Genomic DNA, 6303 nt, shown 5'->3' with positions numbered 1-6303 from the left:
ACAGGCTCTACCCCTTTTGCATATGTGCAGGATCACAACAAGATGGAAAAGGGGCAGTGTTTGAGTTGCAAAGTTGCAACACTGCTTTTATTGGGTTTTCATCCCCCCCCCCCACTGCAGAAGCACTGGAGGTGGCTAGTAAGAATATTGACCTTGTGGAATACCTTCCACAATGTTGGCATTCAGCGGAGCCAAAAAGAGAATAGAACATCTTGGCTGTCCAGCAAGGCTCTGCTGTCTTCAGCAGCTAAAGGAGAAATGGCCGAGAAGACACATCTGTGGCCAGATGGGAGGGGATGGTCCTTCACTCCCCTCCCTGTGAATCCAGATGGTGACTGCAAAGGAGGATGAACTGATTTCTCATGGAAATGAATGCATTCCTTCTGGATCTCTTTGAAGCACCCTGCATTTGCTTCATTGGCAGACTGGCCATCAGGTGAAGGCACTGAGGACATGTCATCAGCCTTAAGCAAGCCATCTTAGAGCTGAGCTTTATTGTGCTTTAGCAACATCTCACAGTTTTGATTGCAGGATGTTTCAGGGCAATGGATGGTGAATTTGCTTCTGTCTTTTCCTACTGATCCAGCATTAGGTAGCAATGGGAAAAAAAATCATCAGCGCCTCTCCTGTATTAATAGCAATGAGGGACGCCAGAAATTTCCTGCCCTTCATCTTATGTTTCTTTTATGCTTTAAAGACCCTAATTTTTCTCAGGAGCATTTTTTTCTTTTTACTTGTTAGTTTTAATATCAATTTATTCATTGCCTTGGGAATATCCATTTTCTCAGAATATGTAGTATCAAAAGATTGCTATTCTCAAGGCAAAAATAATTTGTACTTTACAAAGTCACTGCATTAAAGTCCCTTGTCAAGTCATACCTCACTCTGTTATTGCCCTTGCTTGCTTGATTTTCTCTAAAGAAAACAGATCATTCAGTTTTCAACAAAATAGGGAAGCTACCCATCATTTTATTTTCTAAGAAAGCTTATAAGGTTCATTTGGGTTCAGAAGCAAAGATTTTGCTTTGTAATTTGCTAACTCCCCACTTTTCTGGTTAAAATATTTTCTTTTTAATAAAAAGAGGGCATAGGGAACTTCAAGGCCACTAAAAGTGCTATCTGCGAACACATTAGCATTTGTGTGTACTTTATGGGGGCCACACTACATTGTGTAATTCAACAGAAGTAAACATTCCAGCCTTAAAATAAATTCAGTATAACATTCATAAAGGCCAACGGCTCCTAGAAGGAATGGATCCATAAGTTTTGCAATGAAAATTGTGTTCACAATCTAGGGATAAAATAGGTTCCATGAACCTAGGTTTTATGAAAGCCTAGATGGACAGCTCCAATGGATGAAGATATGTATGTCCACAAAATGGCTGCCATAATGGACGTTGCCAGTAAAAATACACATTAGCCAGAAGGCAAAATAGACTTTTCCCCATCATGATGCTCTGCTGTGCCAAAGCTATATGCTGAAAAGAGGCATATCGGTGCCTAATATCATCTTTGTTTTGACAGAGTAACAGAAAGTAAAATTGTGTAGAAGACAGAATTTCAAGCAATGTTGTATAACGTATTTTGAATTTAAATAATTTCTAATTCAAAAACTTCTATTGCAAGTTCAAAACAGTTGTTTTGCTAAGTTTGGGTGTATCTTGAGTTCAAACCAGCTCCAAAATGCCTGAAGCAGTCTGGCTTAATTCAGCACAGCTGTTTTGCATGCAACTCAAGAGAGGACAATTTGAGTTCAAGAAATTTTAGATTAGAAATTTATTTATTTTATTAATAAATTTTGCATAGCTTTCCATTTCACCAAAAATGACTCTGGGTGGTACACGACAATTGGAATGGTTGTACAGAAATGATGTATGTATTTATACTTTCCAGCATCAAGAGAGCAATAGACTGCCTACTTTTGTTTGTAAGTTGTAGTGGTTAGCAAATTCCAGTATTGTTCTGATTGCCTTATCTCACTCAGTAAATCCAACAAGTAGAGAAATTAGAGTTCTAACGTTTATATCCATTGGAAAGATTTAATAGCTATAAGATTTATTAAACAGATTTGTTCATAAATAATGCAGGTCCCATTTCAAAGCCATTTTTTTTATCAATGTAATGTAATGCATAACATTTGTGACATAAATGTAACCATGATGGAAACTAGTTATTTCTAGGACTTGTAATCTTCAGATGTGTGGAAAATATTTACAGAATTTTCAGCCAACATCGCAACCAACATTCCTAGCACATTTGGAAGTTACTCAATTTCAGAAGTCTGCATTAAGAGAGTAGATAGCTTGGAACTCAATTTAAGTAAAACATGACTTTGATCTCTATTTGGAGTACTTTTTAAAATAATTTTATTAAAAGTTTTAATACAATAATAAAAAAACAAATTAAAAAAGATAAAGAAATGGGTGCAAGAATACAAGAAAAAAAAAGAGAGAGAGAGAAACCAAGAAAGCAAATACTTTCTTCACCTCCTTTTAATTAGCAGATGTAAAACACTTCACCCCACAACTCATTCTTAACTTTAGGCAAATCCAATAAGAAACTTCTTCACCAGTCAGCAAAAAGTCCAAGCAGAGCCCAAACATAGATTGATTACATTGATTAGCAGATCTAAAACTCAGCATTCCACATTATTGATTCTTAACTGTAAGGAAATGCACGTTTAGAAGGCATAAAGTGGTCCCAATATCCTGGTGTGAACAGAAGTAAATAAAATTTAACATGACAAAGAGGGACAATTTCTCCCTTAAAGAGAACAAGCTCACAAATATACTTTAAATGAAAGGACAGTTTGATACAAAGTCATTTTAAATGCTCTCAGATTAGGATAGATACTGAAACTCTAGGGCAGAAAGCTTTAAACACCTTGTTAACTGTAAGCAAACCCAGTACAGAACATTTTTCCAGTCCAGATGTCAGCAAATCTGAAAAGAACCATCCAAAATAACATGTTTCATTTTAACCATAATCAAATAAACCAACTTTATGTTCCTTTTTTTAAATATAAATCAATCTTGCTCTTCAATCCATTCAGATTATTGATCCTTGTTTCAAATTTCTTCAAAACTTTAAACAACTTTCTTTGTATGTCCTGTAAAAAGAAATTATTCTGTGATTGTCATTTTTATTTCCTTCACAAATTTTTCCTTTATGTTTAATGTGTAATGACAAATCCTTATTCAAATTCTTGTTCATATTGTTCTCAGATGGACTTTCTTGCATATCTGTTCCCAAAAAGAGACAACACAACGGACATTATTGATTCAGCATCCTAATGCAGTGCCTGAAAAATGATTCTGAACACCATCATAGATTCCTTGCTAAGTCTTCAAGATCAAAAAACAGTTTTTCTTTCCTTCAAAAATTCATTTATTATTTAAAATGAATCTCAAAGTCTTAATTTTCAAAATCTAATGTTTTCTGAGTCCTTAACCATTTTAAACTTTCTGTAGCCAAAACATTGTCTTCCATTTTTCTATTTATTAAAATTCTCAAAGATTACCATTTTTTCATTTTCTTATATTAACGATAGAAGGCATTCACTCTGTTTCCAACCTTGATATTTTGAAAGTATCTAACTTTTTTAGAGCAATTAATGGGCAATTTCTGAAAGTGATCAGCAAAAAAAGTGTGGACTTATGCCTTCCTTCCTTCCTTCTCTTTTATTTATTTATTTATTTATTTATTTATGCTTGATTTACAGCTGGAGCAAATATGACAAATTTCCTTGCTTCTGGAGATGGCTGCTTTGCAGTCTTCTTGTAAGAAGTAATTGTGCGGAGCACAGCTTGAGTGATCTTACATCCTCTTTTTGTCCAGAGAGTGTTGAAGGAACCAATCTACTTGTTGATTATTCTTAGCCAGAAATGTTGGCTCCACTATTTGCAGAGCCATTTCCAGTCTTGACCCTGGATGTCTATTTGGAGCACTTTGAAAACATTTTAAAAAGTTCAACATGTTGCATATTCGCTTCAACAGAAATCAGACCATAGGCAATCCTTGACTTATAACCACAATTGGCTCCAGAATTTGGGTTGTAAATTGTTTTGGTCATTCAGAGAGGTGCCCACATGATCCTCTCCAAGTGCAAAAGGGAATTCCTCTGTTGGGCTGGAAAAACAAACTTGGATTGTTAGGATTCAAATTTTGTTTCTCCAACCCACTGCAGGTGTTCCCCTCCCCTCTGTGGGGAATAGAACTGGAACACTGGGACAGGGAAAAGAAGGTCCAACCTTACTCTGATGCTGTGCGCCAGTTCCCCTCCTCGCTGAGTGCAAGAGGGAATTGGGCCAGAGAAAGGAAGCGTGGATCCCAGAGATCGAAGTTTCATTTCTCCAGCCCAGCACAGAAGGGACTGGTATGCTGGGCCAGAGAAAGGAAGCTCAGATCTTCAGGATCTGATTATGCCCAGCATGCCAGTTCTCCTCCCAGTTGATTGCGAGATTAATGCAAATTCACAATCATCCAGAGCCTGGGACCAGGACCTTTTGACCCCACCCCACCCACAATACAGATGATAGTTAGATAGACATACGCATACACACACACACACACACACACACACAGAGAGAGGACAATACTATCAACAACACTGTGTAACAATGTATTTGATCTTGCCCATCTTTTACTGTTCTGGAACATGTTTTCTCATTTAAAAACTGTATTTTAATATTTTAATTCATAATTTCAGAATTTGTATTACCAATTCGTTTAATTAATTTTAGAATTTGCATCATCTATATGGTATGTTAATTCCATGGTAGAGCAAATCATGAGTGATGATGATATAAGAACCTGATCTGTAGAAAGTCACACTTAAATAACAAGGACTTTATTTTGTTATTTATATTTAATATGAGACAGAATGACTCTAGAGAACAAGTTTATTTTACTCCAAATTTTCTTAATAAAGAACTATATAATTAAAACATACAGTAGAAAAGTAATACAAAGCAGCAACATTACATTAAAAGAATTTGAAAGTAGGAATTTTCAATTCTAAAAAAGTTAAGATTTCTACTTTAAAATTAACATAGATAGTAAACTAATGTATAATGTATACAAGATATACACAATTATAACAACAGCTTTCAGATTTATCTTATATATCTCTAGTTTAAAACTAGAAAAATTCAAAATAGAATTTAAATCATATTCCTGGTTATTTATTGGTCATGATTACATGCTTTTCTAATGCAGTCCCCAAAATTAGACAGCAGTACCATAAAAAATTAGGCCTTTTGTCATTTTTTTAAAAAAATCTATTTCTTTCAAGCCATTTAAATTTCACCTGTTGGCTATACAGAATCACTTTACAGACACTCAAAATGAAACTGTTGTGTGTGTAATCATCTAAGGGCAATGAAGAAGAAAATACTATTTTAAAAAAACCTCATCAGAAATACAAACTTCATGCATTCCACACAATTCATATATAAGAACTATCAAATATCTGGAAATTTTAATATCTCAGTAGCTTACCGTGCAAGTGCTAAAACTGTAATTAGGGTAATATTTGGATCTACTGAATTCAATGGCTTTTTTTAAAATAACTATAATCAGCCTTGGAAAGTCGAATTTTAGATATCCTTTTCATTATATGAAGTGTTAATAAATTTAGGACCTTATGGAATACTCATCTTCCTCTATTACTGGGAAACATAAGCTAACCTAGCTATCCTATTAATAATGACCCCCTCCCTGTTGCATTTGTGGTCAGCAATATATTTGGTTTTAATACTGATTAGATAATTGCCATTGCAGGAGAAATAAAATTAATGTGCTTTAATTGTATCCAACATTCAGGCAATAAAATGTAAACAGTGTTCTTTAACACAACAAGCACAAGCTAAAAGATTAAGGCTAAATTAATTTTAATGAAAGATTAATAATTGACTATTAATTTAAGATATTGTCTATGGCAACTTCTAAAGGTCCTGGTTTAGTATGTCTTGTAATTTCAAAGTTCAATTTAATTACATATGACTGCAGGACAACCACTAACATCTCCTGCAACTATTTCAGTCTACATACAATCCAAGAGGTACATCATTCAAGGAAAGCGCAACAAGATCTTATAATGAAATCCTAATAATTCAAAGGGTGTGATGTAGTTCACAATCAAAAATACTGGCTCAGTTTTGACTATATTGGCAGGTAGGATTTATTAGGTTTTGCCAAACTTGATGGCTGTTTGGTTTTATGAGGATTGCTGGATATATTCAGCTATTTTACAGTGCCAAAGGCAGAAGTGCTTTCTCCTACAAAAGGTGAGCATTGCTGCCA

Source organism: Crotalus tigris, unplaced genomic scaffold (genome assembly GCF_016545835.1).
Source record: "Crotalus tigris isolate CLP2741 ecotype Arizona unplaced genomic scaffold, ASM1654583v1 scf7180000017601.7605149639:7615979, whole genome shotgun sequence".
NCBI classification, from domain to species: domain Eukaryota; kingdom Metazoa; phylum Chordata; class Lepidosauria; order Squamata; family Viperidae; genus Crotalus; species Crotalus tigris.
Note: the sequence above shows the minus strand (reverse complement) of the source record.